Source organism: Schistocerca nitens, chromosome 3, assembly GCF_023898315.1.
Source record: "Schistocerca nitens isolate TAMUIC-IGC-003100 chromosome 3, iqSchNite1.1, whole genome shotgun sequence".
In the NCBI taxonomy this organism is placed as follows: Eukaryota; Metazoa; Arthropoda; class Insecta; order Orthoptera; family Acrididae; genus Schistocerca; species Schistocerca nitens.
This window is the reverse complement of record NC_064616.1, coordinates 898,120,799-898,145,978: the sequence shown is the minus strand read 5'-3', so window position 1 is coordinate 898,145,978 and position 25,180 is coordinate 898,120,799. Positions and strand designations below refer to the sequence as shown.

At 38.5% G+C, this 25,180-nt stretch overlaps 1 long non-coding RNA gene across 2 annotated transcripts in view; it reads right to left on the bottom strand.

The window, feature by feature from the left end:
- LOC126248955 (uncharacterized) overlaps positions 1 to 25,180 on the bottom strand; it is a 233,181-nt gene that overhangs the window by 178,460 nt on the left and 29,541 nt on the right. Inside the window, exon 4 of one of the 2 annotated variants that reach the window (XR_007545567.1) lies at positions 14,781 to 14,877. The exons of the other annotated variant lie outside the window; for it this stretch is intronic. This is a non-coding gene — a long non-coding RNA (uncharacterized LOC126248955). The remainder of the gene's footprint in view (positions 1 to 14,780; positions 14,878 to 25,180) is intronic. 2 annotated transcript variants of the gene reach the window in all.

Genomic DNA, 25,180 nt, shown 5'->3' with positions numbered 1-25,180 from the left:
CTTATTGTAAAAATTTCATTTACAGATCGATTTGATTTTCTGTGCTTACATACAATTACTGCATATTGTTTTATATGTACATTATAAAACTTTATTTTATCTATTCAAAATGCTGAGGTGGTTCTGTCTCAAATAAACAAATAACAGCAAATCTGTGTAATTATGTGGTGGCTGCAAGACAATGTTTGAGACTCTGGAATTCCACTGAAGTAGTTAGCATTCACGTATCCTAGTAGAGCATCAGACCACAATAACAAGCACAATGGCAATGTGCGTAATAATCCGTGACATCTACAATTCTATGTGTTGTGTTACTATTTGATTTTCCACTAGTTTAGTATACTGTGTTTCATGTACTAAGGAATCTGGTGTATCTATACATGCAAGTATTAATGTAATACTGGTATAATATGTGGAAATAAATCATTAACTCTCTAAAGTTAACCACACATTTTGGTAATGCTGACATGGAGTTAAATCAGTACAACCATACTGTCTCCATCATGCTGTACTGCATCACAACACACAGACTTGTTTCTTCCCTGCCAACCGTATTGAACTTATTTTCACACTTGGAATGACAGGCTGAACAAGAAATGTGGAACCACCTGCAGGCAGTAGGATCAGTAGGACTGCAATCAAATCCCCACCATTCTTGCAACATAACCCTGTATTATGATTTGTACAACTGGAGAACCAGTTCGTGTTAGCACAGATATCATCAGATGAAACCAAAAACAGCTATGTTGTCACAGCACTAAATGAAGATCTAGCTGCAGAAGTAAAAGACATCCTCTCTATACTGCCGCATACCAAATCATATGCATCCATCAAAAACGCTTAAGTGACATGCCTATCCCAGTCAGTGGCAAAGGAATTGGAAAAACTTCTATGAATGGAAGAATTCGTCGATCACACCCCATTGCAGATTCTTGTAAGTCTACGTATACTGGCAAGTAATACAGTCAGTGATGATGTACTATGAAAACCTGGTTGTCATGCCTACCTTCTGATACACAGAAAATTTTAACGATTTGCACTGATGATTTAAGTGCACTAGCGCAGATAGCAGACAGATTAGTGGAAATGTATCTCTCTGTGAGTGTGTCATCATTAGTGTCACAATAAGACAGCACGCCTGCAGTGACTCTTTCATCCCTGCAGTCACAGTTAGCTAAATTGGCCACACAAATCACTACACTCCAAACGTCAAACACTCATCATGGGTTACATTGTCGATCACCTACCATGTGTTATGTCTGCTGGTACCATAAGAAGTTTGGCAGCAATGCCCAAAAATGTATGCCGCCATGCAAATGGTAACATGACACAGAGTGCATATCTGCAGCAGCTAGTCTTGGCAAAAGCAGATGTCACCTTTATGTCACAGACTGTAACACAAAAATACATTATTTGGTAGACACAGGGATGGAAGAGTCAGTGTACCTGGCAACCCAACTACCGCATTGCAACTGTAATAATTATTGCCTATTTGCCACCAATGACTCTAAGATCGCGACATATGGGTGCGTGACGCTAGTACCTAATCTCAGATTATGTCGCAGATTCAAATGGCAGTTTACACCCCTATTTATCACAGTCTATTCTGGGAGCTGATTTCACTGACCTACAGCATCCACAGCTGATAGATTCTACTACTAATCTGGATAGCTAAGGAAAGGTATGGTGTGTCACTCAGACAACAGTACACACAATTTCAGCTGCTACTCCATAAATAAACCTGTTATGGAAGTTCCCTAAGATCATAAAACAGTCGCAGACCACGGCAACAGTGAAGCACATGACAGAACCGATATCCTTACCACACCAGGACCACCAATCTATACATGTCCTCAGCATCTAATGCTGGAAAAATTAAAAGTCATGAAGCAGGAATTCTGTAGCATGCTGACAGAAGGCATCTGTCGAGCTTCCAGTGGCAGTTGGGCAGCCCTGTTACATGTGATGCCAAAGAAGAATAATGAATGGTGCCCTTGTGTTCTTACTGTGAATTCAGTGCAAGGACCACTCCTGAACTGTATCTGCTGCCACACATAGAAGATTTCACCTTCAACATATACAGTAAGACAATATTCTCTTCTATTGACTTAGTGCACTTTGCTTTTTAGAGGTGTCTGTGTGGTGAAGCTGTTTAGTACATTTTGTGTTGTAGTTTTCAGCTGACATTAGTTATTGTTTCTAGAGAAATATTTCATTAAAAGTTTAATTCACTGTTTTAATGTCATTGAGTGTTCCAGGGGCCACTCAAATTTTTGGTTTTAGCTAAGAAATTGTGTGAAGTTTTGGTGGTATCGGCATTAGTTGTGGTTTAGCTGTATTAATAAAAGTTTTTGCTTTCTTAGTAGAAAGAAACTTTTGAGACCACTATTGTTAGTTCTTCAAATGGTTCTACTGTTGTGACTGAACTTAGGTAACATAGATGTTTAGTTTTTACAGTAACTGTTAAAATTTTACCATGAGTGAAAAGTGTAGGCTTTGTAGTAGGTTTGTGAGTAGTGGGTTATGGTGTGAGATTTGTTTAAAGTATTTTCACCCATGGGGAATGCAGTGGGAAAGCCAGTGAGATCCTCTCCTGGGAATGCAGAATATGTGGCAGAAATAAGATGATAGAGGAGCAGGAGCATAAAATCAGTGTCCTTCAGGTGCAGTTACAAGACACAAAGGAGAAACTAGATAGGTTGAGGAGGGTGAAGAGTGCTTGAGAATGGGAACTGGTAAGAAGGCAGCTAGGAGGAGGAGATATTCAGACAGTTGTACTTTGCGTATATGCAATAGATTTGACCAGCTGTCAGAGCTGAGTGGAGAGGAGCCTCTTGTGGCTGTAGGTATAGGAAACATGCAGCAATCCTCAGCACTTAGGAACCCTAAGTCAGTTGCAAATTCTAACAAAAAGAAGAAGGTTCTGTAGCTAGGCAGTTCACACAGTATAGATGTGGGCCAGCAGTTGCAGTAACAGTTCGGAAGTGAGTACCGGGTCACCAACATTGTGAAGCCTAGTGCAGGTTTGACTCAGGTGACTGACAGCATAGGGGAGCTATGTAGGAATTTCATGAAAGAGGCTCAGGTAGTGATTGTGGCTGGAGCAGGGAATAGTTTTGATATGAATGGGGACTATGATGTAAGTGGTGACCTGGTAAAGACAGCTACTCATACTGGTGGTACTAATGTGCACTTCATGCAACTGTTTCAGCATCATGATTGGCCTCATCTTAATGCTGCTGTCAGGTGTGTTAACATGGGGCTGGAGAAGGCACTGATGGTGGAGGGCATGGGTCACATAGCAGTGGTGCCATTTGAGACTATCAATTGATCGGGTTTCACTAGGCATGGCCTGCACCTCAATAGGTATGGGAAGTGGAGGCTGCCAAAGCTTCTAGGTGACAGTGTAGTGGTGGTGGTGGAATCACTCAAGGAAAAATTCCTGTAGTAGTTGGTATTAGAGCTGCACCTTTTTTAGACTGAAGTCAGCTGATGGGTATACCTGCTTAAAGGATGTCTCTCTAATGAAGGAATCACCTTCAGAAGAGGTCATGTATCCAAGTAGTGAAGGAATTAGCATATTTCATCAAAATATAAGAGGTATTAGAGAGAAAGTTAGTGAACTGCTTATAGATGTTGACTCTGACATTATTGGTATATCGGAGCATCACTTAAATAATCTGATAATTCAGAGGCTTTCTTTACCAGGATACAGATTAGCTGGCTGTTTCTCAATGAGTTCTTTGTGGGGTGGGGGAGTGGCCATGTATGTAAAAATCAATATTCCATTTGAGTATCATGGCACTGCACTGAAAAGGTATTTGAATGCTGTGCAGAGGTAGTTGAATTTAGTGAAACTAAACTTCTAATTGTTGTTGTTTATAGGTCCTCTAATTCTGACTTCAGAGCATTTCTGCTCAAGCTAGAGAGGGTTCTTGGTTCACTTTACAGGAAGTACCAAAAATTAGTTATATGTGGTGACTTCAATAGTAATTTTGTAGATGACTGTGCAAGAAAAAGGATGTTGGTAGATCTCATAAACTCATATGATCTGATGCAGACTGTGTTTTTCCAACCATGGTGCAAGGGAACAGTAGCACAGCCATAGACAATATTTTTATTCACTCTTCATTACTAGAAGGGCATTCTGTTAGTAAAAGAGTGATTGACCTTTTGGACCATGATGCACAAATTTTGACACTAAAAGGCTTTTGTACTCAAACAAATGTATAATTACAAATTATGTAGGAAAGTTAATCCAATGGCAATAGAGAGTTTTTTAAACCTTATTAAGGAACAAGAGTGACAGGATGTTTATAGTGCTGATAACATAGGTGACAACTATAATGCTTTCCTTAACACATTTCTCATTCTCTTTGAGAGTTGCTTTCCATTAGAATATTGTAAACTGAGTACTGGCAGTAAAAGGCAGCCTGGGTGGCTGACTAATGGGATGAGGATATTATGTAGAACAAAGTGGGAATTACATCAAAATGTTAGAAGTAGTCACAATCCATCTACAGCAGCCCATTACAAATAGCATTGTAAGGCACTTAAAATGTTATTAGGAAGGCAAAGAGCACGTGGTACACAAATAGAATATATAATTCACAGGATAACATTAAAACCATGTAGTCAGTTGTGAAGGAAGTGTCTGGTCATCAGCACAAGGTCGATGATATAAAGTCAGTTTTTAGTAAAAATATTTGTGTTACTGATAAGTCAGCTATATGTACAGTATTTAAAAATCATTTTGTGAGCATTGCTGGTGAATTAAATAAAAACTTAGTTTCTACAGCAAATCGTATAACTCTCTTGGAAAATGCCTTTCTGAGATTGATGTCTGAAATACTCCTATGTGATACTGGCAAGGGGAAGATTGAATCAATAATTAAATCACTGAAGACTTAGAACTCTCATGGATATGTTGGAGTGCCTAGCAGAATATTAAAGTACTGTGCTGCACATGTTAGCCCTGTACTTAGCCATATTTGTAATATTTCCTTTAAGACTGGTCAGTATCCAAAATGATTAAAGAACTCAGCAGTAAAGCCCTTTATAAGAAGGAACAAAGGGATAATGTAGACAATTTTAGACCTATTTCTATGCCAACAGTGCTTGCTAAAGCTGTTGAAAAGGCTCTGCATGTAAGGATAATTGATTATTTTATATTACATAATTTGCTAGCAAATGTACAGTTTGGCTTCAAAAGTGGTTTGACAACTGAAAATGTGATAATCTCTTTTCTCTGTAAGGTTCAGGATGGATTAAACAAAAGGTTTCAAATGCTCAGCAAATTTTTGATTTAACTAAGGCATTTGATTGAGTTGATCACAAAATGCTGCTCCATAAGTTGGACCATTATAGAATAGGGAGAGTAGCTCACAATTGTGACTCCTGAAATTTTCCCAGCATATTTCTTCTTCCAGTAATTTTCGGGTTTGCAGCTGGATCCCATCAACATTCTGCCATGATATTTTGGTGTGTGGTGTAACTTGGCCCAAGGCAGCCTGGGTACACTGGGATAATACAAATAAGCAAAGTACGAATTTTAATTGTCTCGCAATACATAAACCACAAGAAGCCCCTTCTGGATGATCTGTTGTGAATCTCATGGAGAAATCGTTTGACTGTGCAATGATGTCAGTGCTTGAGAAAGGTTTAAACTTTGCTCCTACACCTTCTTCACCCCTTTAATGGATTTCATCAGTTCTATTGAGGGGGCTATTAGATATCTTTCTGTGGATATTGCAGATGAAGTTTGTCAGGAATCGTGTCATACCTTGCTGAAATGTGTGCCACAATGGAGTAACATCTCTCCAGCAGAAAGGGCTGCTCTTCACAACCTCTGTGAAGATATTGGTACAGTCATACTTCCTGTTGATAAGGATAATGCTATGGTCCTTTTGACAAGGGAAGCCTACAACGAGAAGATATATAGTCAACTAAGTGATTCTATGTACTGCAAAATTGATAAGGACCCAATGAGACCTATATCCAGAAAACTGTTATTCTCTTGAATTATAGATCTTTAACTGAACAAGTAATCAAGAGGCTGAGACCACACAATACTGTTCCACCAAGATTCTATGGGCTGCCTAAGTTTCATAAAGATGGCGTTCCACTACTATTGATAGTGAGTAATATTGGTGCCTTTACTTATTCGACTGCAAAACATCTGGCCTCCTTACGCAAGCCATATGTGGGGAAGTACTGCCACCATATACTTAATTCCAAGGCTTTTATCAATCGTTTGAAGACTGTTAAGCTGAGCAGCTTGGATATACTAGTGAGCTTTGATGTGGTCTCTCTTTTTACCAAAGTGCCTTTATTTGACACACAACATCTTATTGGTAACTTGTTCATTGATGATTTAAACATACTTTCTCCTCAACTTAATTTTTATTTGATAATGAATTTTTTGAACAAACTGATGGTGTTGCCATGGGGAGTCCCTCATCCCCTGTGGGGGCCAAACTTTTTATGGAAGGTTTTGAGGAGAAAGCTCTTGAGTCTGCCATCTTAAAACCTACAGTTTTCTGACATTACATAGATGATACTTTCACTGTATGGCCTCATGGCAGACAAGAACTGTAAAAATTCATTTGTCATTTAAATTCTTTACATGAGAACATCGAGTTTACTATGGAGATTGAGAAAGGTGGGACTTTACTCTTTCTAGACATGTTAGTACACCATAAGAATAATGGGTCTTTAGGACATTCATTGTGTAGAAAACCCACACATACAGATCTATATCTTCAGGCATCCAGCTGCCATCATCCTGCACAAACCGCCAGTGTTGACAGTACTTTAATTCATTGGGCACATGTAATATCAGATGCTGATAGCCTTCACAAAGAATTAGTGCATCTGGAGAAGGTTTTTAAAGAAAATGGCTATACTTCGCATTACATACGGAAGGCCATGCATAGTTATAATAACAAGAAGCAACGCTCTGAGGAGACTGATGATGACTATAAATCAATTTCGTTCCTTCCATATGCCGAGAAAATGCCTTCTAAAATAGGCAGATTGCTTAGGAAAAATAATATTAATGTCATCTTCTGTCCACCAGCAAAGAGCAAGGCCTTAGTTGGATCCATTAAAGCCAATTTACAATTGAGGAAGGCAGGTGTTTATAAAATTCCCTGTGAGTGTGACTGTGCATACATAGGTCAGATGACACAAACAGTCCAGAAGCGCTGTGTAGAACATGAAAGACACACCCGTCTGCGGCAACCTCTAAAATCATCAGTGGCAGAACATTGTATTTCCATGGGATATTCAATGGAATACAATAATATAAACTTTTAGCACCGGTTTCGAGATTCTGGGACTCTGCAATTAAAGAATCCATGGAAACACATCTTCATGATAATTTAATGAATCATGATAATGGCTTTCAGCTGGAAAAAATTGGAATCCAATTATTAAAATTATGTGGTCACAACAGAATCAACATGCTCAGTTGATACTCAGTTGTTAGTTTGCTCTTACTCCACCACTAAGGGCAGCACACACAACTTAGGTGCCTCACGCATATCACCTCTTAACGTAAGCACCGTAAATCACCAGTATGATTCGCATGTGCAGAATTCACTATAAATACAATGACTGCATCAGGTCTCTTTAGTACTTCGTCTATTCATCTGAGGATGACAGGACGTATCTGGGTTGAAATATTGTGGCAGAATGCTGATGGGATCCGACTGCAAACCTGAAAATTACTGGAAGTGGCTCACAACTGGTTCACCTCTTACTTTAACAATAGATAACAAATGGTCATCATTCACAGTGTTGAGAATGGCTGTGATGTGGGATCCAAGTGGGGCATGGTCAAATGGTTGGTGCCCCAGGGATCTGTGTTGGGGCCACTCTTGTTCCTTATTTATGTAAATGATATGCCCTCTAGTATTACAGGTAATTCTAAAATATTTCTCTTTGCTAATGACACTAGCTTGGAAGAAAAGGATGCTGTGTGCAACATTGACTCTGTTTCAAATAGTGCAGTTCACGACATAAGTTCATGGCTTGTAGAAAATAAACTAACCCTAAAGGTCAGAAAGACTCAGTTTTTACAGTTTTTAGTTCACAATTCAACAAAAGACAACGTTTTAATTTCACAGAATGTGCATATAATTTGTGAAACTGAACAGTTCAAATTTCTAAGTTTTCAGATAGATAATAAACTGTTGTGGAAAGCTCATGTTCAGGATCTTCTTCAGAGACTAAATGCTGCCATTTTTACTATTCGAATGGTATCTGAAGTAAGTGATCATTCGACATGAAAATTAGTCTACTTTGTTTATTTTCATTCGTTTCTATCATATGGAATTATATTTTGGAGTAACTCTCCCATTCTCAAAGCATATTTTTGGCTCAGAAACGGATAGTTCACACAATAAGTGATGTAAGTTCGGAAACATCTTGTCGACCCCTGTTCACTAGTCTGTATATTCTGACACTGGCCTCTGAATATATATATTCTTTATTGTCATTTCTTGATAACAATATCAGCTTATTCCAAAGGATTAGCAGCTGCACTCAGATAATAATAGGCAGAAATACAGTATGCATTTGGATCACATTTCCTTAACTTTAGTGCAGAAATGTGTGCAGTATACTGCTGCTTCCATTTTCAGTAAGCTACTACAAGAATTCAAACATCATAGCAGTAATCCACTCACTTTCAAATGAAAACTGAAGAGTTTCCTCATGGGTCACTCCTTCTATTCTGTCGAGGAGTTCCATGAAAAATTAAGATGATTCCTGTTTTATATTGTTGATTCTGTTTATTTAAACTTATAGCTTGTCTTTTTTGGGTTCATAAACATTTTATTTTGTCTGTTATTATTTTTATGTTTTAATTTCATGTACTGACACGTTCCATGACCTTGGAGTTTTTCTCCTCAGTTTGGTCGTACATAACTAGACATGTAAATAAAGACATAAATACGCTAGCAAACCTCTGTTCCAACTGAAGACATACACAAGGCTTCCACCTTATCTTTAGGAGACTGGATGCTAGAAACTGAACCTTTTGTCATTTTGAGTTTGTGAGAATGTCTTTCGGACTGTGTAATGTAGTGTATACATTTCAATGCTTTATGAGTGAAATTGCATATACAACATTTTAGTGATGTCTGCTTCAGAAGTGGTACATCTAGAACATTTAAAGACGATATTTGATTGTTTACATATGAAACGGCTGATTTTAACCCCGAAAAGTGTACCTTGGGGCAACAGAGGTTCAGTTTCTAGCATCCAGTCTCTTAAATATAAGGTGGAAGCCATAGCCAAGTATTCCCATCCTGATACAGTTAGAGAGCTATGTCATTTTCTTGGCATCAGCAGTTTATGTCATCTATTTATATGCAATCATGCAGTAATAACAGCTCCATTGAATAAACTTCAGAAGGGTGCAGCCACTGTCATTTTTCACAACAATGCTGTCCAACTTACAATCAATAACTGTATGCTTCATATGCCATAGTTAGGAAGTTCGGCACTCGTTATAAGGCCGACACCTTAACATTTACATGGATTATAAACCATTGACATACGCTTTCAGTATGAAAGCAGAGAAGCGTCACCAAGACAACTTTGATGTTTGGACTCTATTAGCCAGTTTATAACTAACATACTCTATTTGCAAGGAAAGTCAAATGTGCCAGCATATGCTCTCTCACTATTACCACCGCAACTGATTATGAGATCCTAGCTCAATCTCAGCAGCATGATGATGAGCTATGCACATTATTGGATAACCCAACAGGATCAAAGTTACCACACATGACTGTACCAGAAACAAATGTTGTATTGTACTGCAAAGCATCTGGCACAAAAGTATGACCATTCACACCTCACCAATTTCAATCACAAGCAGTTGCATCAGTGCACACCCTGGCTCATCCCAGGGTCATGGGTACAGCAAAATTAGTCAAACTGAGTTTTTCTGGTCAGGAATGCATGCAGAGTGTAAGATATTTGTCAGGAATTGCATGGAGTGCCAGAAAATAAGATCACTCAGCCTGTCAAGGCAGCATTAGGCACATTTATGCCACCAAGTCAATGCTTTGAACATGTTAGTATAAGCATTGTGAGCCCCCTTCCAGTGTCAAAAGGCTACAGCTACTGCCTCAGAGTCGTGGATCAATTTTTAAGATGGCCTGAAGCTTTCCGTATGAAAGACATTACAGCCGAGATGGTAGCAAATATGTTTTTCCACGCATGGATCACTGAGTTTGGAGTACCAGTATGCATTACAACAGATCAAGGACACCAATTTGAGACCTACCTATTCAAAGCATTGGCAAGTGTAAAGGGAATATAGTTGAGGTATATCAAACAGGATTACACACTGCGTCATAGATGGTTAGAAGACAATCATTTACTGCCAGGATATCTCCGTATATGCAGGTCATGAGAGATAGCACACAAAAGTTCTTTTTTGGGTTAACATTCTGCAGGAGTGCAAAGATAGCATTCCATGCACTGTGCCCATTTCTCTATGTCAGTCTTCAGAGAAATAACCACTGCAGGAGAGGTATTCAGTGTCTTCTTCTTCAGACTGTTCATCTGAACACTGTCCTCAGTTGAACCTGTATCAGACTCCAAGCAATTTGAAGATTATATTTCCTGCATTTTTCTCTTTTTCACGAAGAAAACTTTTGCTTCTGTCTGTTTTGATTCTGCTACAGCTTTCTTCTCTTTGAATTGTTTCAATTCTTCCCTGTATGGAGGAGATGTCAGCTACTGAACAGATTCAGAAGAGCTGGTGGCTCTTGATGTAGCTTGTTGATTTAACTTAAACATGCCAAAGTCATTATTCAGAAACTTTTAGACAGTTAAACTATTCACCCTTCATCTAGTATTTGGTTGTCACACATTCATTTGGTGCCTAAGAAAGATACACTTTCCGTCTCTGTGGAGACTATCGAGCACTTAACACCATAACAATTTTAGGTAATTATTGCATCACTAATATTCAAGACTTTGCTTCCCAACTGCATGGGACACAAAAATTTCAGTGTAATTGACTGTCACAAGGTGTACCACCAACTGCCAATGGCATCCAACGACGTTGAAAAAACTGCCATCATCACCCTGTTCAGATTGTTCGAGTATTTGTTTATGCCATTTGGCCTTAAAAACGCCACACAGACTTGGCCTATGGTTCATTGACTTGTTCGTTGAAAAAGTGGACTTCATGATTGCATACCTGGATGACTTGTTTATGTTTTCTTCCTCACTCAAGGAACATGAACTCCACTTAAGTATGGTTTTACAACTCTTACAAGCAAATGGTGTCATCGTGAACAATGCTAAGTTACAACTCTGCCACACTAGTGTCACATTTCTGGACCACGTGGTTTATGCCAACAACATTCACTCCTACCCAAACAGGTCGAGACTATTAGTATGGTGCCTCTGCCTAAAGACTTTCAGGGCCTCTGCCACTTCCTCGGAACTGTAAATTACTACATAAACACATTCCCCATGCTGCAAATATAGAAGCCCCACTGACAGACACTCTCACAGGCAAAAACACTTCATGGTCTCAGGTAGTCACATGGACTCCTGACATGCAACCTGCAAGTCAGCTTTACAGATGGGTGTTATGCTTGCTCACCCCACCCCTGATGCTGTGATCTCACTTACTACAGACATGAGTGATACTGCAGTGGGGGTGGTACTTCAGCAATCTGTGGGTTCCGTTGTACAGCCGCTCAGATTTTTCTCCCACAAACTGTCCACTTCTCAACGCAAATGGTTCACCTTTGACTGGGAAATATTTGCTATTTACACCACTATCAAACATTTCAAAGATGATATTGAAGGTTGCCATCTTGTGGTATTTATCATCCACAAACCACTCATATACGGGTTCTGCAACCCAGTCAAGGATTCATCCCTGACACGTTTCCATCATAGGGACCTCATATGCCAGTTTACGACCAACATATGTCACATTGGGGGAGACAATGGCATTGCCGATTTGTTATCTTGTGTGTCAGTGTTATCTTCACAACTGGACCTCAGAAAACTCCCTAGATTCCAAATAAATGATACTGAACTTGCCACATTGCGCTCTCATACTAAAACAGGACTCAAACTTGAGTTACGGACACTTCTCGGACTCTTGTCACCCATCTGGTGTGACATTGCAACATGACGCATATGTCCGGTGATTTTTAACAGTACTCACGACTTAGCACAATCTGGCATACGCACAGCCACACATCTGGTATCTGAATGTTTCGTTTGTACCGGGGTGATAAAACAATGTCGCAGTTGAGCGTGAGCATGTGTGGATTGTCAGTGTGTGAAATTAGGCCATCATGCACAACCCCCATGGATATGTTTGACGTGGCAAAATAAAGATTTCAACACATACACATCGATATCGTCAGGTCGCTACCCCCCTCGGGTCCTTTTCATTACATACTGTCTGCCATCGACAGGTTTACCCACTAGATGGTCGTAATTCCCCTCACTACTATCACAGCTGATGCGGTGGCCTGAGCCCTTTTATTAATGTGGATCTCACACTTTGGCTGCCCAGCTTCTATCACCACTGGCCAGGGCTGCCAGTTCAAGTCCACTCTCTTCTGGGAGTTTTGTGAACTGTGCGGGGTGAAATGATTCAGGACAACAGGATACTGCCCCCAGAGCAAGGGGCTTGTCAAATGCTAGTACTGAACACTCAAAGCTTCACAGATTTGCCATGGAGGCGAGTGGGCTGACGCCCTACCATAGGTAATGTTAGACGTTTGGGCCATGTACAAAGAAGATCTTGTCGTATCTCTAGTGGAAGTACTATACTGAGGACCCCTCACACTTCTGGTAGAGTTAGTCAAGCCTTCACTCACTTTGAATCAAATCTGCAACTTGACCAAGGACTTAGCATCATGCACTCACGTCATGGTGCATGATGACACCATCCGACGGATGCTCAGCCCTCCATACTCGGGCCCACACAAAGTCATCTTGCGGCGTAACAACACGTTTGAAATACACATTAATGGCACACCTCAAGCTGTATCTGTCTGCCACCTCAAACTGGAATGGTTTCTAGGAGAATTGCTCAATACTCCACCTAGCCAGCCTCCACCTCCTGCTACACCTGCCTCACATGAGGTATCTACTGATGGTTTGCGGGTAAGTGAGAACCATTCCCACACATGTGCCGTTACCAACTCCCAGTCATGTGCCAGTGCTACAGGTGCATGTGACATTGCCCTACAGAGTGACATGTTTGATGACTCCCTCTCCTACAGGCAACCACCCGCCTCTCCCCCGTTAGGATTTAGTGACGTATCAGGGGCCAACCTCAGAACGTGTGACGTCACCGACAATGATTCATATGGAGATTCTGTCACCCCCTCTACAGGAGTGGTAATTGATGTCAACACTGATTTCATTTGTAGTTCTAAAGTGTTTTTTGTTGTGTATCCAGATAATGTGTTCTACGAACGAGGCAGCTTCCCCAATGACAACTTGACCCACATTCACCATCTCCAGTCTATTGCCTTGCCTGTTGGTAATGAACCATCAACAGTCGAAGTCCTTCATACCGCAAGGCATTCAGGTTTGCTACGCTGGCTCCTCACAATCCACCGTCCCCTCCCCAGATTTCTCCACTGTTGTACAAGGATTCGCCTGGTCGGGCAGGACCATCTGACCCCCTCTCTGGCTCGAGGACTTCATTTACAAATGTCATGTATTGTTTCTGTATAAACACACTCCCCCCCCCCCCCCCCCGGAGTGCTTCCTTTACATGTATGCACTCATATTTGTCTTTGTGCTCCACACTGTAGGGGGGGGGGGGGGGGGGCTAATTTTTGGAAATTCGTGATAAGTTCTATGGGACCAAACTGCTGAAGTCATCAGTCCCAAGGCCTACACACTACTTAATCTAACTTAAACTAACTTACACTGAGGACAACACACACACCCATGCCCAAGGGGGACTAGAATCTCTGACAGGGGGAGGCACACGAACTGTGGAAATTTGCCTTAGACTGCCTGGCTACCCCACACAGCAGGGGGCTAATGTGGCGACTATCGACCAAGTCACATATCAATATCTTTGTTTTGTAAGCTTTTTGGAGTAATCTTTGTGTGTGTGTGTGTGTGTGTGTGTGTGTGTGTGCTTCAGACCAATAAAATCATACATATGATATGATGTATAGTGAACATAATTGGATCCTGCAATCCTACAACAAAATACCCATAAAGTCTAATTTTATTGCAAGGTTTCCTTTTGCTTCTGGAGGCTAATATATACAGGGTGGTCCATCTGATTTTTCACATGAGATTATCTCGAAAACTATACATTGGGTAAAAATAATGGGTAAGACAAGTTCATAAGCTCAAAGCGGGACATCAGATGATACTACACGTGACCCCCAGCCCCCGTCCCCTTTGGTGGGGTGGGGGCAACTTTTAAATCTTAAATGGGAACCCCAATTTTTTATTGCAGATTCGTATTCTCCATAAAAAGGTAATCAAGTTTTGTCTGAAACATTTTTTTAAACCATTGACAGATTGTGCTGAAATTGAGAAAAATTAATATAGGGGAAGAACTCCAATTTATTTAGAATGATTCGAGAAGATCGCAAAAAAATCGATACAAAATCTGCACCAATTCTTTTATTACGCCAAATTAAGATATTTGTTTCCAATATGTATCCTACCTGCCACAGTTTTTGATGGAGGGAGGTGGAATGGTATTAAAATCTCGTTAGGGAACTCTTCACAATTGCATTACTCACTCGATTGTGGCGCTACCATGGCCAATCTGCGAATTATGGCTCAGTATAAAGGTTGGTGCAAAGCCATCAGATGTCACTTCACTTCCAGATTGTGAACCTTAAACATGAAACGACGAAAGTAAATTATTCTTTAGCAAAACATGGCTTACTATCCTCCTACAGAGATTGTTGATATGATGTTAATTTTATTATTCGAAATTGCACTCAACGAGCTCTAAATGGATACATGCACTGTCCACCTTGTCATCGCGAATACAGTGAAAATGTTGCTCATACCCTTACTGTTCTCACCTGTGTTCAACTGGATCTTGAAATCAGTAGTTGTGCAATTCAGAGACAAACTGGAATACCTAAATCAACTGTTTTTAGGATTTTGAAGGCACATAATTATCATGCGTATCATATCACACTGACACAGACACTAATGCCAAAAGATACGCAAATATGTGTGCATTTCTGCCAATGGGCCTTGGAAATGATAAGAGGTGACAATGATTTTTTTAGATGCGTTATGTTCACCGATGAAGCAACATTCAAAACCAATGGTGAATTAAATAGTCATTATTGGTCCCCTGCCAATCCACACTGGCACAGACCCACTGACAATCAACACAAATGGTCGTTAATGGTCTGGTGCGGAATTTTAAACAGTTACTTGATAGGACCATATTTTTTTGACCAAAATGTTACTGGGGAATCTTATTTACTTCTCTGGAATGATTTGTTGGAGCCAATGGAAGATGCTGATTTAGAAACTAGGCAATGAATGTGGTTCCAACAGGATGGAGCAGCTCCCCATTATGCTAAAAATGTGTTTAACATTTTAAATCTACAGTACCTTGGTCGGTGGATAGGGCGCGGAGAACCAATTCAACGGCCTCCATGTTCACCAGACCTAACATCTCCTGATTTTTTCTTGTGGAGTTATTTAAAAAATATTGTTTATGAAAGACAGCCCACAACATGAAGTGATATGGTGCAACTCATTCGAAGAGCATGTGCAGCCATACCATGGGATGTGCTGCTCAAAACTGTGGAAAACTTCCGCAGAAGATTGACTTTATGCATTGAAGCAAATGGGAATAATTTTGAACAATTTCTTCATGGCCAATTTCATTAATTAAGCACCCCAAATTATGAGAGGCAAGGGGACTCACACGAATGAAGCTCCCCAACATGCGAGAGGCAAGGGGACTCACACTAATGAAGAACCCCAACATGTGAGAGGCAAGGGGACTCACACTAATGAAGAACCACAACATGTGAGAGGCAAGGGGACTCACACTAATGAAGCACCCCATGGGAACATCATTCTACTACGTCCATGTCGTTGTTCCTGGATAATATTAAAAGTAGGATACAGTACATTTTGTACAAAAATAGCTTAATTTGGTGTAACGAAAGAAGTGGAGCACATTTTTTATCAATTTGATGCATCTTTCTCTGATAATTCTAAATAAATTGGAGTTCTTCCCCTATTTTAATTTTCTTGATTTCAGTGCCATCTGTCAATAGTTTAAAAAAAATGTTTCAGACAAAACTTGATTACTTTTTTATGGAGAACCTGAATCTGCAATAAAAAATGGGTGTTTCCGTTCAAGATTTAAAAGTTGCCCCCTGCCCCACCCAAGGGGGCGGGGGCTGGAGGTCACATGTAGTATCATTTGACGTCCCCCTTTGAGCTTATGAACTTGTCTTACCCACTGTTTTTACCTGAGGTATAGTTTTTGAGATAATCTCATCCAAAATTTCAGATGGACCACCCTGTATGTTGGCAACCGTACCTGCTATACTTCATCACATTACAGTGGACATTCCCCACATTCCTCCTAAATAAGAAATAGTTCCTTAACCACTGCAACTGTCTTGTCATACACAGAAAAAGTACTAAATCATAGGAAACAAAATATGAAGAGAGAGGTATGAGGGAGAGAGAGTGTGATGGCACAGAACAGCAAAGAGAAAATGCAGAGAAAAAAGAATTACTTCATTAAATTTTGTTGGCATAAGATGACTAACATGGAGGAGTATAGAGATATTCTATTGTTAGTACAGTGTTGTTCATCATAGACAAGGATATTGTCAGGAGTGCCCCAGGGAAGTGTGGTAAAACTGCTTTTGTACTCTCTGCACATAAATGAGATGACAGACAGGTGAGTAGCAATCTGTAACTTTGTCCTGCAGTGTTACAATCGGATTTGGCATGGTTAATTTAAAGGGCTGGCCAGATGCCCTTCCTGCAGCCACCCCCTGGGATGGAATCAGTGTACCCCAGTTGTCTGTGTCTAGTGTAAAACATGAAATAGTGTGAACGTGTTTCAAATGTCTGCAAGTCATGTAACTGCTGATGGTGCTGCCATGTACAGGAAAGTGTCATCATTGAGTGATTGTATGAGGATACAGGATGACTTAGAATTTCTATTTGGCATGATGAATGACAGTTTTTTTCTAAATGTGAAAAAATGAAAGTTAATACAGATGAGAAGGAATAACAACACGGTACTATCTGACCACAATGTTAATGGTGTGCTGCTTGATATAATTCTTCTTCTTCTTATGCTTCTGCTTTTGTCCTGCAGTGTTACAAAAGCATTTGGCATGGTTAATTTAAAGGGGTGGTTGGATGCCGTTCCTGCCGCCACCCTTGGGACGAAATCAGTGTACCCCAGTTGTCTGCAACTAGTGTAAAACAAGAAATAGTGTGAACGTGTTTCAGATGTCTGTGAGTCATGTAACTGGGAAGGGATGTGGAGACCAGCCTGGTATTCACCTAGTGGGGTATGGAAAACCGCCTAAAAGCCACATCCAGGCTGACCAGCACACCGGTCTACATCGTTAATCCACCCGGTGGATTCTATCTGGGGCGAACACACCTACCCAAGTCCAGGAAGCAGCGCATTAGCGCTCTCAGCTAACCTATCAGGTCGTGCTGCTTGGTATAATCATGTTTATTATATGTCTAAGGTTAATGCTGCAATAATATGAAACTGAATGAGCACATAAGGTCAGTAGTAGGGAAGAAGAATCACAGATGTCAGTTCATTTTGAGAGTTCTATGCCAGTGCGGCTCATCTGTAAAAGGGATTGTGTATAGAACACTAGTGTGACCCACTCTTATGTGTTGTTGAACTGTTTGGTGCCCCTCCCAGGACAAATTAAAGGAAGATATTGAGGCAATTCAGAGGCATGCTGATAGATTTGTTATCTTAGGTGCAATCAGTACATGAGTATTATGGAGATGCTTTGTGAATTGAAATGAAATTCCCAGGAGAGAAGATGAGATACTTTTTGTGAAACACTATTGAGAAAATTTAGAGAACTGACCTCTGTTGAGAGAACCCGTGATGTGTTGTGGTGTTAATATGTGATGGGCACTAATTACTTTTCAAATGAATTCACATCTACATGGTATCACCAAATGTCTTCATATCTCATTGAATACTCCCTGTGCAATGCCAGACAATACTTATGAGTAGTTTAAAAAATGCAGAATTCACCAGCATCATGCCAATTTTCCATTAGAATGAGTAAAGGAGAAAAAGCCTGAGTGACTCTTAACAGTTCATGGTTCTAGGGATCAATAAGTTCATTCATTTGGTAAGAAAGATTCTCTGTGGTTTACATTTGCCCTGATCCCTTGTTAACAAAGGTACTGAGAAGTGCAAACTTCAGACACTCACTAAATAACAATCATTCTTCCGGTATTCTTCAGATTTTTCTGAGAGAAATAACTGAACTCTAAACACTTTTAATGTAAACACCAATTTTAAGACATTCTTGTGGAACTATTTTGGAATACTTCCATTGCAGTTCACATACAGAACCTAGTGACAGTACCTTATATTGAAATGTTTTCAAGGCTGTACTGCTATCCTGAACCCAAGGTGAGAAGGATGAATGTGTGATGCAGCTTAGAGTGATGGAAACAATATCATTGTTGGGGGAAGTAAAAGATGATTTTGTGAAATTATAAATCCTAACACATGCTGTGTTGCACTCGGTGTGTGTGTGTGTGTGTGTGTGTGTGTGTGTGTGTGTGTGTGTGTGTTTGTGTACATGGTAGATACTTTGACAGTAGTACTTACCAGAGTGTTTTGAGGTGGAGGTGACTTTTTGTTGATATGAAGTGATGCTTTTGGTTCACTCAGACCATAAATTTTGCTAAATAGCAAAATGAATGCTGTGGAAAAATCTGGAAAATGTTTTTGATACAACCATGATATATGTCCTGTACACAACACAAAAACCATTGCATGAAGTGTATTTTTTGGACTTTTGACACAAATTTTTCATTTATGGTATTACATTGTAATGAAAGTACAGCCTGAAAATTAAATGCTGTAGTGGCTGCGAAAGTAAATTACTTATATGGCTTTCCCCACAGGGATGAAGAACAGTAGTGATCCATAGGATTCTGCCTGATTACTGTGTGTGGGTAATTTGGTAAAAGTATGTGTAGACAAAGATTTGAGTATAACATCCTCTTAGTGTATATGAGTCATGTTTAAATGGCAAAAGAAAGCCATAAGGTGCATAGCAGAAATTAGCCCATATGAGTCATGTTGAGATTACTTTAAGAAATTAAATATAATGACAGTGCCTGGCCTGTATATTTACAACTGCCTTGTTTTCGTTAAAGAGAATCTGAGTAAATTTGACTTAAGGAGAACAGTTCCTGACCATAACATAAGAAGTGGACATACAATTAATATGCCATATGATAGGCTTGCAAAGACACATAACAGCTGCAAATATCTTGGCCCTGTCTACATCAACAAATTGTCTGAAAATGCCTACACAGTGCCAGTAAATAAATTTAAAGTTAATCTTTCGAAGTGGATCAAAAGTAAAGTAATTTACTCTGCTCAAGAGTTCCTTGAGTATATGACAAATGACCCACTTTCCTTATGAGCACGAACTATATAAATTAACTGTAAACCATACATATGCCACACTGTGCAACTATTTTATTACTGTTTCATGCACTTATTGTTAATTATCTGTTTGATTATTTATTTGTCATCCACTGAACTACGTAGTTCATTTATCCTGTAATTGATATATTAGTAAACTTCTTGTTGTTATTGACATTTGCACAAATATGTATTGTATCCATCTTGGATCATTATATTGTAGTTAATAACATTAGTCATGTTGAAGTTTATTTTATTATTATTGTTATTGTTATTGAGTTAACATTGGCAACACCAACTGCATGTAAATATGCTCAACAGAGGAATAAAACATTTTTATTTGTATTTATAAGAAAAAGAACTTTTGTGATCTGTATTGGTAATATATTTTGTGTAAATGTGTCACTCTACACTGTTAGTCTAGAATCAAGTTGTGGAATAAATTCCACTCAGAAGTATTAATAATGTTTGCTTACCCTTTATTGTCTCAGGATTGTTATATGCCACAATTATATTCTGTCCAGCTTTCAAGAATTAAGCTAGAATAGAACTGTGGCTTATATTTCTGAACAACAACACAAATTCAGCAAGTACTGAATATACCAATGAAACAAACTGGTGATAATTGCTGACATGCCCTTCAAAGCCAGAGGGGGACTCATGTATATGGAGGATGGCTGTCGCAGAACTTGCCTTACTCAGATAATCTTCAATTTCTTCTAGTATATCTCTCACAGAATCAACATTAACTAGTTTCCTATACCAAAAAACAAACAGAGTTGCTTTAATGAAAACAAGATATGTAAAATATATATCTTTACAGCAACATTTGCTAGCTAGAGCAATCAGTTTCTGCATACATTATTAAAAATGTTTCCATGGTTTTCATGAGCTCCTCACCAAGTAATATTAACCCATTTTCAACCAAAGTGAGAATATAGGAAATTGAAATATCTGATGTCTCATTTTGGTTAAATTTATTTTTTAAAAAAGTTCCAATATCTCTGTGGGGAAGAAACACTGCAGTGAGCTTATACTCCCAACTGAACTCAATGTAGTAACAATCTAACATCGATGGTGAGTGAAAGGATTTATTGGTGTTTAACTGGGGACAAATAATGTTGCCCTAGTGTTACTATAATCTGCATTTTCACATTGTAACATTGTTTAGAGTGCTGTCTCATGAACAAAAAGTAGCTATAACAGATACGTTTCTGCATCAGGCACTTTTATTTACTTAAAATTGGTTTAAAATTTGAGAAACAAAATATTCTCTGTGATATCAATATAAGTTGTAATTAAATAAAAAATTCAGCTTCTCAGATAGTAAGCATACTTGTATTTCTTTTAAATCAAACGCAAATGCTGTTCAGATGTACATTAAAGAAATACATGCTTGACCATCCATTGTACTCCTTAGATGAATTCTTTTCCAGAAATAATTAAAAGTTCCATACATACTTTTAATGCACTTCTTAAATAAAAAGATATATCTTGTTATTCAACTATAAGGTGAAAGATACAATACTATGTTAATGTTAGACAGTGAATTACAGTACTAGATAAATGTCAGCTAGTAAATAAGAAAAATTGATACTTACTATTATTTATATTACTGTACTATGTTACTATTATTCTGTAGTTTAATTTTATTAAATAATTATAATTGTACTGACATGTTTCTCATCCAAGCGAATTACTTGCATGTACAGCTACATGGAATAGAATACCAAACAAAACAAAGAAAAAATATGTATTAAAAAAATGATTTCTCTTACATAACTCATGTCTAGTTGTAATGGGGTCATCAAATGCTTAACATTCAATGATTGGCCTTCAAAACAGTTTTTAATCACTTATTTTAAGCAAGTTGCAGCAAATGCCTTATCTACACCTAAAGTTATAAAATATCACTTAGCTTTTTACGTATTTTATCAGTGGCCTCATTGTCTTCTGTGGGCTATGATGCTAGTCTTGAATCCTATTTCTGATAAAAAGAAACATCAACTGATGAAAGAATGTGCTATGCAGGTGGATGCCAATCATTATTCAATAAAACAAAGCTTATGACCTTTGAAAACAACTGTATTCACTAAAACCTGGACACACTAAACTATTAATGAAAGATACTTCTACCCATAGCACTATTACCAAAACACATATTCTCCCTTTTACAATTGCTCTTCTGTCAAGACACTGCATTTCAACTCACACCCTTGTCAAGACTCTGCACAATTAAGAAGAATGTAGACATAATATAAAATCAAGAAGTTTACAACATTGTCAATAATAATCAGTGACAGATCTTTGAAATATTGATAAAAATGAATTTACAGGAATTTAAATAAAATGCTTCACCTTTAATTCAAATATACACAATGTGAATATTTAAATATGAGACAAGTAAATTTTTTATAAATATATGATCTTCCAGAATTCCACACATAAGCATGTATGGGAGTAATTCTGCTAGTTCTGTGATGCCACAAGTTAGATATTAATGAAAAAATAATTTCTTTCTTTTGTACAAAATAAATTATAAAATTTTGCAAAACTGAATACTACAAAAATCTTATAATGTGTAGTGTCTTAGAGTGGTATGTATGAAAGCTCATGGATACTGATTTTTCAGTGCTTATGATAAGTTTATTTCTTTGAAACCTGTGTGAGGTCCAGCAATGTTCTGATGTCCATTCTTTACTCTATCAGTATGTGCTACTCTGCTGTGTGCAGTGATTGTAGTGCATTACTTCACTGAGTCGTCAAACTTTGCCTCACAACATGTATTTTGGTCATGTGACATATGGAACATATGTATCACTTGTCACTAAATAATGCAGAGGATAATAATATACAGTAATAGAATTTATCACGTGTGACAGCTTTGGACAATTCTGATGTAAATGCAAATTATTATAACTATGAATAGAGTTGATCATATCACAAGTTTGACGTAAATGCAAATGGCTATGTTAATACAATGTCATACATACAGTTAGTGTGATTTATCACACATGTGACCCCTGCACTGCATTTGATAATTTTAGATTATAGGCTTCCACTTCAGCTGGTGAGGAATTTCTTTACAGAGTAGATGCTGTGATCCAACAGAAGTGACTTAAGTTTTCGTTTGAACAAGCTTTCCTCCTTTAATAATTTGATTTTGTTAGGAAGGTCATTATATAATAGCATACCTCTATGAAGAACTCATTTCTGATAACTTGATGTCCTGGCATATGACACATGGACGTTATTGCTGTTTCTTGTTCCATACGTGTGCACAGAGCTGTTATGCTGATATGTATTGGAGGTTCCTAAATATTCTCTATAAAGACAATCATTTCAAATATGTACAAGCATGGAATGTTCAGTATCTTTAATTTTGGGAAAAGTGGATGACATGCATCTTGTTTCTTTATATTCCAAATGATGCTGATAGCTCATTTTGGGTTCTGAATGTGGATTGACTACAAGGTGCATTCCCCAAAAATATAATTCCACATTTTATTGCTGACTGGAAATGTACAGGACATACCTGTTACTTGTTACAGCTTGTGTTAAGTATCTGTAGCAAATAACAGACTGATGACAGTTTAGCTTTAATATGTGTGTTCCATTTTAAGTCACTCAACAGATATATTCCTAGAAATTTCACATTGTCAACCAATTTTAAATTTATGTTGTTTATTTTCAGTGGTCATTTTGCTGCTTAGCATGGGATACATGAAAGCTCATTTTTCTTCTTCAGTAGCACTACATCCATTGGTGAGCCTTGGCTTCTTCAACAATCTTCCTCCACACTTCTCAGTTATTTGCTGCTGTTTTCCACCCCCAGACTCCCATACTGGTGATATCCATTATTACTTTGTCGATCCATCTTCTTCTAGGTCTCCCTTTTTGCCTAACTGAATGGATCACACCTTTCATCATTTTCTTTGGAATTCTATCCTCTACCATTCTCTCCAAGTGTCCTAGCCATCATATTCACTGTGACTTCACAAATTTTACTATGTCCTTGCCTTGTATTAACTCTTGTAATTCAGCATTATAGCGTATTCTCCAGCCTTCTTCCTCCGTTATTGGCCCATAGATTATGTGTAGCATTTTTCACTCAATAGTTCTTAGTGCATTTTTATCATGTTCTGGCTCTGAGCACTATGGGACTTAACATCTATGGTCATCAGTCCCTTATCATGTTCTGTCAACGTCCATACCTCTGTACTGTATGTGATATCTGGGAAAACAAGAGAATTATATATTTGAAGTTTAGTTTTTCTCTTAACAAGGCTATTCTCGAAAAGTTGCATATTTGAAAAGTAAGCTCTATTTCCTGCTTGTATTCTTTCCCTTGTAGCCTTTCCAATACTGTTATAATTTGTTATTAGGACTCCCAAGTAGTTAAAAGAGGACACTCCTTTAAAGCATTTCCCATTGATGTTTAGGTTTTTAGGGGTTCTTCTGGCCTCAGATTGTGACATTACCATATATTTTGTTTTATTTTCATTTACTATGAGGCCAATTTTTAAGGCTTCTGTTTCCTTTGCCCAGTATGTTTCTAGGAGTGTATTGGTATTTCTTCGCACTATAGCAATGTCGTCAGCATATGCACATATCTGGCTAGTTTTCATAAATATGGTGCCTCTTTTGTTGATTTTATTTACTACACTGTGCAGGGTTGTATTGAATAGGACAGTGGAGAGACTATCACCTTGCTTCACACCTTTATTAAAGTCAAAGCTTTCACTTGTTCTGCTAAGGACCTTTACTTTTGCTCTTGTCTCTGTCATTGTCATTCTGATTAGTCTTATTAGTTTAGCCCATTCACAGCTTCTTTCAGTACTCTGTATAGTTCCTGCTGATTTATGCTGTCAAAGGCTTGTTTGAAGTTGATGAATAGGAAATGCAGATCTATATCATATTCACAGAACGTTTACATCATTTGTCTTATCACAAATATTTGATCAGTTGTTCCTCTGTCAGGTCGAAAGCCACACTGATATTCCCCTAGTATGCCTTCTGCACACTTCTGTATCCTTTTGTTTAATATACTTGTGAAGATCTTATAAGCTGTGCTTAGGAGTGTTATACCTCCATTATTTTCACATGCTGTTCTGTCCCCTTTCTTATAAATGGGTATTATTATTCCAATTTTCCAAATATCTGGCATAGTTTCTGTTTCCCATGTATCCGATATTAACGTGTGCTGTGCAGTTCCTTTATTACAGCCTCACCACCAGTTTTTATTAATTGAGCAATTATGCTGTCTTCCCCAGGGGCTCAATTGTTTTTGACTTGTGCACAGCCTGGGAGACCTCTTGTAATGTTGGCTTTCTTGCCTCATTGGTTTCACTGTCTACTTCCAGCTCCACTCTTCCCTCCTGTGTGGCTGTCTCTTCATCTTCTAGGCTGGTGCTTAGTGTATCTTTGAAATGCTCTGCCCATCTTCCCACTATCTGTTCTTCCTCCCTTAGCATTTTCCCATCTTTA